Source organism: Epinephelus lanceolatus, chromosome 21, assembly GCF_041903045.1.
Source record: "Epinephelus lanceolatus isolate andai-2023 chromosome 21, ASM4190304v1, whole genome shotgun sequence".
Classification (NCBI taxonomy): Eukaryota; Metazoa; Chordata; class Actinopteri; order Perciformes; family Serranidae; genus Epinephelus; species Epinephelus lanceolatus.
Genome location: NC_135754.1, coordinates 28,049,973 through 28,059,201, shown reverse-complemented (window position 1 = coordinate 28,059,201; position 9,229 = coordinate 28,049,973). Strand labels below are relative to the sequence as shown.

At 43.1% G+C, this 9,229-nt stretch overlaps 1 protein-coding gene across 4 annotated transcripts in view; it reads left to right on the top strand.

Moving 5' to 3' along the window:
- The first annotated feature begins 1,376 nt into the window (after positions 1 to 1,376).
- usp54b (ubiquitin specific peptidase 54b) overlaps positions 1,377 to 9,229 on the top strand; it is a 99,918-nt gene continuing 92,065 nt past the window's right edge. For 2 of the 4 annotated variants that reach the window (XR_013488364.1, XM_078163281.1), the window contains exon 1: positions 1,377 to 1,543. The gene's annotated coding sequence lies outside the window, so the exon portion shown is untranslated. Of the gene's footprint in view, positions 1,645 to 9,229 lie in introns of all 4 variants that reach the window. The other 2 variants (XR_013488365.1, XM_078163283.1) reach the window with 1 other exon arrangement.

Below are 9,229 nucleotides of genomic sequence, written 5' to 3'. Positions count from 1 at the left end.
TATTTTGAATTTGAGTGCAGTAACCGTTTTGGCCACATTCTTACATACAGTGCCTTTAAGTCTTGTGTGTGATTTATCCTGGCTTCATATGAGCAGAGGAAATATCTGCTCGTTGCTAGGCTAATTTATTAATAACTAATAACGTTAGCATGTTGTATTTGTTTGGAAAATGTGTTTAGTATAAGACAGTTGTTTTGTCAGTGAACCTTGTGAGTTGTAATGGAGCTGAATTATGTACCGTTGCCTTTGTTAAATGTTGCTGTTGTCCCTGGCTTCATATAAGAAGAGGAAAAGACAGCTAGCTGCTAGGCTAATTTACACAATGTAAAATGCCATAGGCTTGTGCTAATAACGTTAGCATGTTGTATTTGTGGGGAAAATGTGTCCAGATAAAGACAAGTGTTTGTCTGTGAATGCTGCGAGTTATAGTGAAGCTGATTTGTGTACTTGTGTTTGAAATTGTCTCTATGAAGCCATGTTTAATGTGTGTTTAATGTGTGTTTTGAATCAACTAAACTTTACAGCACTTCACAGACACAAACCCTTCGCCGCTGACTAGTGTTTTGGAGGTGTAACTGCAGAGTGACACAGACACACCACTGCACAAGTATAAATGCTCACAACAGTGTAGGTTACGGCATAGGCTCTGCTCTGCATAGAGTTGAAGCACAAGGGTCAAGCATAGACCTTTTCATGGGCCCCCCTTGGCCTTGTGCTGGGGTCATCTGTACCCTTAGAACATAATAGTGAAAGAGTATAATTCAATTCAACCCAAAATATGATGTCCTCATATGAGGACACAGAGTCTCAGGAGGATATAAACGGCTCATTCTGATGTCACACAAACACAGTGATTCTTATTTTCAGATGATGATACACCAAAGAAATTATTGTTATTATATTTTATTATATTCTGACGATACATCCCTCTAAAACCAACACACTGCACCTTTACTTCTGTGAATGCCCTCTATGCCGGTGTTACTTTTCAGTGGTTTGGATATCTAATGGCACTTCTCTCTGTTACAGTGGTTTTAAAAATCCCTGCCACAGTAAACAGTGTCCCCATGACCTCTCACCTGCTCTGTGAACAGCAGTGTTCAGGCTGTGACTGTAAACGGCTGCTGGCAGACCTCCAGTGATAGAAATGAAACAGATGCTCTGCACACGCTGCTGACAGCAGGTTGCATCTGACCGTGGAGGTGTGTGCAGCACACAGAGACAAAAAGACAGGTAGGTAGAGCCCAACACGGTCAGCAGCTCCGGGATGACATCACCACCATCATCATCATCACACTCTGTTCGCCTCGCGCCCAGAAGACGGCGGCATCGGGCTGAGCTAAACGGCCTGCTAAAACCGCTACGTCACACGCTCCAGGAGGAGAGCTGGAAGATGGGACGGTATCGCGAGAGCGGCGTGCCGCGACCGCAGCGCTGGATGGCGCTGGTGGGGGCTGGATGCGCCCACGGCTCGCCCTCTCTCCCGTTAAATCACACGGTGGGACACGCGAGCGGACGGAGACTGGCGGCGACAGCAGCCGGGGTGAGTAAAAAACCTGCACACTACGCACTGCACGGGCTCCATCACAGAAAGAGAGGCCGGGGGGGACGCGCATGTGACCGGACAGAATACACCATCAGTAGGTGTGTGTTTCTCTTTCTGTGTGTGTGTGTGTGTGTGTGTGTGTGTGGTTATGGGGGGGTAGGCTAAGTCAGCGTGTCGGCCAGATGTGATCCTCAACAGATGTGCTCTCGTGACAGTCTCTGAGGAAGGCTGTCATCATCTTCATCATCATCTCCATCAGTCCTCTCATCAGCAGCATGTTTCCTCCCTCTGTTGCTCCCTGTCTTGTCAGTTGTATTATTCTATCAGCTGGTCTCGGGTCGGTAATTCCCCCTCTACGCAGCAACTCTCTCTCCCTCGTGCTGCACACTGGTTGCCGCTTTAACGGAGCATCCCTCCCCCTCAAGTTCTTCCCGGTGTCAATCACTGTGTGATTGTTGAGGCCGTCCCATCCGGCAGCCGCTCAGGTACATACCACTGCTGCGCGCGTGGCTCCTGTGCTGTGCTGCGTGTTTGGGTCTCGCGCGGTGTTTCTGAGGTGGAGGTGGTGGTGGGGGGGCTGTACACACTGTGTGGACTTGTTGATGGATCATGACCGAGAGACCGCAGCCTTTTACCGAGGCGGATTCACGCTCCGCTGTCATCGCTCCCGGGGGCCGCTATTGATTTAACGTTGCGGTTTCGATCCGTGTGATTGATGACTTTGGCCCCTCACCGGGCCCGCATCACCGCCAGCCTATGGTGCCGTCACATTAGCGACGGTGACACAGCCCTCTGCTGCCTGCCTCACGCGCGCTCACACACGTGAATACTTAGAAAAAAAGAGAAACAGGGGAAATAGGGTACTGCTCATCCCCATCATTAAGCAGGAGCACATGCGTTTGTTTAGGCTGCTTGTGAGGACATTATGATTCCTGAAGGCAATACTCATACCATATATGCTTAACCCTAAGTCAGTGTTAACCCTAAAATAAATGCTTAACCTTGCAGAGACTAGCATTTTCTGTCCACATCCGAGATATCGGTTTATGTCCTTACAATGTGAGGAATACAAATCACACACACCAGAGGATGCACAGCTTCAGCAGAACACATTCACCCTCCAAACTGAGCTGAAATGTCAAATGCCAAGACAAAAGATGACCAATAAAGACATAAAATCATCTAAAAGGGTCACAAAAGGGGCAAAATAACCAAAAACAGACACAAAATACTTACAAAATGGACAAAACAACCAAAAAGAGACTCAAAATGACTACAAAGAGATACAAAACAACCAATAAAGACACAAAATTACTTCAAAGAGACACAAAATATCTACTAAAGGGACAAAACAACAAAAAAGAGACACAAGCTGACCTATAAAGACACAAATGACCTAAAAGGGACACAAAATGGCCACAAAAGAGGGCAAAACCAACAAAAGACTCAAAATGACTACAAAGAGACACAAAATATCTACCAAAATGGACAAAACAACCAAAAAGAGACTCTAAATGACTTCAAAGAGACACAAAATATCTACGAAAGGGACAAAACAACAAAAAAGAGTCACAAAACGACCAATAAAGACATAAAATGAACTAAAAGGAACACAAAATGCCCACTGAAGGGGCAAAATAAATAACAAGAGACTCAAAATGCCCAATAAAGACACAAAATGAGCTAAAAGGGACGTAAAACAGCTATAAAAGAGGGAAAACAACCAAAAAGAGACTCTAAATGACCAATGAAGACACTAAATTATCTACAAGGGACATAAAATATCTATTAAAGGGGCAAAGCAACAAACAAGAGACATAAGACGACCAATAAAGACATAAGATTACCCAAAAGGGACACAAAATGGCCACAAAAGGGCAGACCACCAATAAGAGACTCAAAATGACTACAAAGAGACACAAAATGACAAATAAAGACACAAAATGATCTAAAAGGGACTCAAAATACCCACAAAAGGGGCAAAACAACCAAAAACAGACTCAAAATTACTACCAAAAGACAGCGAACAATCAATAAAGACACAAAACTACCTAAAGGGGACACAAAATATCTGCGAAAAGGGCAAAACAACCAAAAAGAGACAAAAGATGACCAATAAAGACATAAATGACCTAAAAGGGACACAAAATGTGTTTGTTTAGGCTACTTGTGAGGACACTGTATTGACAGTGATTCCTGAAGGCAATACTCATACTATATATGCTTAACCCTAAGTCAGTGTTAACCCTAAAATAAATGCTTAACCTTGCAGAGACTAGCATTTTCTCTCCACATCGGAGATAAACTGATTGAGCAGGTTTATGTCCCTACAATGTGAGGAATACAAATCACACACACCAGAGGACACACACAGCTTCAGCAGAACACCTTCACCCTCCAAACTGAGCTGAAATGTCGCCTTGACATTTAAGTTGGACTTATCATCAATTTCAGTTTTTGGAGACGAAACCCTCTGGACAGTGGTGAATTTTTGCCTTGTGCTTTTTTTTTTTTTTTTTTTTTGTAGTTTCCATAATATGGGTGCGAGTGTTCGAGTGTGCGTGTTTACCTGCTGCCTGCAAATACCCACTCACACGCTGAGCTTAGAAAATCCGTCTCAATGCACATATTTGTACTTATTTAATATGACATGTCCTTATAGACACTGCTGTTTCCATATTTTATGAGCTGTCGCTGTAGCTTGGGTACAGTATTATTGTCTGACAGCCTTTAATACTGTGATAGCAGGGATGTCCTGGAAGGAAAACCCACTTTACTTTTTATCTGTATTAGTTTGTCCTTAGCCCCAGTCCAGCTGATCACACTGCCAGAAAAGCCTGGCTCCTCTCCTCCCTCTCAGAGAGATTGGGGGTGTTTCTACTGGCATTATTTAAAGGGCCAGTGTGCAGGATTTTGGGGGATGTATTGGCAGAAATAGAATATAATATAACATGTATGTTTTCTCTGGTGTATAATCATCACCCCCCCCCCCCACCACTGGCCTTCACCTGCAATATGTCACTCAAATTTACATGTACTGACCAGGAGGAGACACAAAGAGATGCAAAGGAACAGCAAAAAAACACAAGAATAATTACAAAAGAGGCAAAACAACATAAAGAGACAAAAAGTGATCAATGAAAACACGAGATTACCCAAGAGGGACACAAAATAAACCAAAAAGGGGCAAAACAACCAATAAGAGACTGAAAATGACCAATAAAGACACAAAAAAACTAAAAGAGACAAAATACCCACAAAAGGGGCAAAACAATTAAAAGGGACTCAATTAAAAGGGACTCAAAATACAAACAACCAATAAAATACAAAACAACCAATAAAGACACAAAATGATCTGCAAGGGACTCAAAATACCTACAAAAGGGGCAAAACAACCAAAAAGAGACACAGAATGACTACAAAGAGACAGAAAATGACCAATAAAGACACAAAATTAATTAAAAGGGACACAAAATGCCTACAAAAGGGGCAAAACAACAAAGAGACTTAAAATGATTACAAAGAGACAGAAAATGACCAATAGAGACACAAAATGACTAAAAAGGGACAAAACAGCAACAAAAAAACAAATGACAAAAAAATGACTAGTAAAGACATGAAATTATCATAAAGGGACACAAAATACCTACAAAACAACCAAAAAGGGACTCAAAATGACTATAAAGAGACACAAAACAACCAATAAAGACACAAAATGATCTTAAAGGGACACAAAATACCCACAATAGGGGCAAAACAGCAACAAAAAATGACTGGTAAAGACACAAAATTATCTTAAAGGGACACAAAATACCTACAAAAGGGACAAAACAACCAAAAAGAAACAAAAGATAACGAGTCAAAATACCCGTAAAATTACCTAATGTGGACACAGAATGCCCACAAAAGGGGCCAAAGAACCAACAAGAGACTCGAAATGACCAATAAAGACACAAAATTAACTAAACGGGACACAAAATAACTACGAAAGGGGCCAAACAACCAACAAGAGACACAAAATGACCATTAAAGACACAATTTGATCTAGAAGGGACACAAAATGAATACAAGGGGACACAAAATGACCAGTAAAGACACACATTGATCTAGAAGGGACACAAAATGAATACAAGGGGACACAAAATGACCAGTAAAGACACAAATTGATCTAGAAGGGACACAAAATGAATACAAGGGGACACAAAATGACCAGTAAAGACACACATTGATCTAGAAGGGACACAAAATGGATACAAGGGGACACAAAATGACCAGTAAAGACACAAATTGATCTAGAAGGGACACAAAATGACCAATAAAAACACAAATTGATCTAGAAGGGACACAAAATGACCAATAAAAACACGAATTGATCTAGAAGGGACACAAAATGAATACAAGGGGACAAAAATGACCAATAAAGACACAAATTGATCTAGAATGGACACAAATTGAATACAAGGGGACACAAAATGACCAATAAAGACACAAATTGATCTATAAGGGACACAAAATGAATATAAGGGGACACAGAATGGCTCAAAATAACTATTAAGAGACACAAAATGACTACAGTGACAATAATAAGCTAAATCACCACACAGTCGGTGTGTATGTTTGCAGTGGTGGGGCCTTTTACATGTGTGTGCCCAGGGACCCATTGTCTCCTGATCCGCCCATGGTTGCATGATGTCAGCGTCACCAGTACTGAGCGTTCATGTTATTAGACACATTCAAGCGTCAGAGTTCAGGAGCGGGGTTTCCCCTGACGTGTTTTAAGATTGCGCTAAGGACAGATTTGATTACAGGCATCTCACCAAAACCCATGACTTCTTTAATTCACTTCACTGGTTTGACTTGTCAGACTGCTAGACGTGATCATGTGTAGACGAGCTTGTGTCTCGGCGTCCCAGGGAACTGGTTTCAGTTTGAATCGTGCCTGCCTCAGTGGTCAGGGCTGGGTCCACATGTGTGGGATTATCATTATAGATTATAGTCATTGCAGAGGATGAGGACGGTGGAGAGGAAAATAAAGGCACACTCATATGTCTCCTTTGACCTTTACCTCCCACTGGAGTGCTCTTTCTCTCCTTTCCTCCATCACTGCTCCTCTTTGACATGTGGTTGCTTATTTAATCTAACGCCCCGCTTCCTTCCTCCTTCCTTTCCTCTCTTCTTACTACCCTTTATGACTCCCCTGTTCTCCTTCCTCTATTTCTCCTCTCGTCTTCTAGAATCTTTTTATCTCCCTTCTCATTTTCGTTCCTTTCCTTCCCTCTTCTTTTTCTTCCTTGCTTTCTTTTCTTGTCCTCTCCTCATTTCTTCTTTCCCTTCCTTACTTCTCTCATCTCCTCTCCTGTCTTTGCTTTCCTTCTTCTCACCTCTCCCCTCCTTTCCTTTCCTCTGTTCTTCCCTCCTCTCCTGTCTCCTCTCCTCTTTCTCCCTTGCTTTCTTTCCTCTTTTCTTTCCTTTCCTTTCCTTTCCTCTGTTATCCCCTCCTCTCCTGTCTTTCTTCTCCTCTTTCTCCCTTGCTTTCTTTCTTTCCTCTTTCCTTACCTTTCCTTTCTCTTCTCCTCCTCTCCTTTCCTCTTTTCTCCCTCTTCTCATTTCTTTTCCTCCCTTGTTCCTTTCCTATCTTCTCCTTGTTTCTCCTTTCATTTCCTTACTTCTCTTATCTCCTCTCCTTTCTTTTTTCCTTCTTCTCACCTCTCCCCTCCTTTACTTTCCTCTGTCCTCCTCTCCTCTTTCTCCCTTGCTTTCTTTCTCCTTTCCTTTCCTTTCCTTTCCTTTCCTTTCCTCTGTTATCCCCTCCTCTCCTCCTCCCCTCATTCTCCCCTGCTTCCCTTTTTACTTTTCTTCTTATCTTTCCTTACTTCTCCTCTCATCATTTCTCCTCTTCTTTCCTTTTCCCTCATCTCCCCTCCTTTCCTTTCCTCTTTTCTCCCCTCTTCTCATTCCTCTTCGTTCTTGTTTTCTTTTTCTATCCTCTTCTCTTTTCTTCTTTCCTTACCTTTCCTTTCTCCTCTTCTCCCCTCATTGCCTTCCCTCTTTTCTCCCCTCCTTTCATTTCTTCCGTCTTTCCTTTCTTATCCTTACTTCTCTTCTGGTCGCATCTCCTCTCAATTCCTCTCAATTCCTTTCCTTTCCTTTCCTTTCCTTTCCTTTCCCCTTTTCTCCCCTCCTCTCCTTCTGTTGCCTTTCCTCTAGCCTTTTTTTCTTTCCTTTCCTTTCCTTTCCTTTCCTTTCTTCTGCCCCCCTCCTCTCCTTTCTTTTCCTCACCTCTCCTCTTTCTGCCTTGCTTTCTTCTCTTCTCCTCACATCTCCCCTCCTCTCCTTTACTATGTTCTCCTCTCCTTTTCTCCCTTATTTTCTTTTCCTCTTCTCCCCTCTCCTTTCCTTTCCGCTCCCCTTGTCTCCCTTTTCTCCCTCTTTCTCCTCTCCTCTCCTCTCCTCTCCTCTCTTCTGTTCCTCCCTCTCCTTTCTTTCCCTCACCTCTCCTCTCTTCTGTTCCTCCCTCTCCTTTCTTTCCCTCACCTCTCATCTTTCTCCCTTGCTTTATTTCCCCCTCCTCTCCTCCTTTGTTCTTTCCTTTCCTCAACTATACTCTCATCTCCTCTCCTTTGTTTTTCCTCTCCTTTCCTTTCTTCTGCTCTCCCCTCCGTTCACTCCATCCTCTCGCCTCTCTTCTCCTTTTCCTTTTCTCCTCTCCTCATCACCCCAAAACCCTGTTTCTCCCCTGCTCCTCTTTCTCCATCTTAAACTGTAAAAAAAAACAACACAATTCCCAGCATGCATCCTAAATAAGGATGGTTATGTAATCGTCGAAATATTAAGCAAATATTCACCCTCTTCATATTTTCTACTAATGGGATTGGGTGTGCACGTGTGCCACGGCGATAATGGGTTGCATCTAGGTTATAGCGTGCATGTGTGAGTGTGTGTCTCGTGCGCGTGCGTGCAATAAACGTGTGTGTGTGTGTGTGTTTTTGCATGTATACTTTAATGTTACAGTGAGTCTGAGCGGGGAAATGACCTTGAAGCTTGTAAAAAAAAAAAAATCTCCGTCTTGCTAATATGCTCACACATGCAGCCGCACGTGTGCCTACTGTATGTTCACACATACACACTCGAAACACACACATATATGTAACCTCTTTAGATTTAAAGTGGGGAAGAGGAGGAGAAAGAGGAGCACAGAGGGGAGGATGAACTCTGGGCTCTCCCTGTTGTCAAATAAAGGCTATTTGAAGTTACACATAACCCAGTTACAGGGAAACCACTGTGTGTGTGTGTGTGTGTGTGTGTGTGTGTGTGTGTGCGTGTGTGAGCGTGTGAGCACATGCATGTGAGGTGAAGTTTTTCGGAAACGGAAAGCAAAGAGGCAGAGATGAATGGGGGAAGAAGTGGAGAGAGTGAATGAGAATGGAAAATAGAGGTCAGTGGAAGAAAGTGAAAGACAGAAAGCAGGAATGAAGTGAATGGGACAGAGGGAGGGAGAGAGGAGAGTGCAGCCAAAGGAGAACGAAACAGAGAGCGTATGTTTGTGAAGGGAAGGATCCAAGACCTCTCTCTTTTACGGGGATATATAAATATACTTCTCGCCTTTATGTTTGCTGGAGTGGGAGGGAGACAGTGTGAGAGACAGGCTATTGTCCTCGGGGACAGTATCAGCTCTTTGTTCAG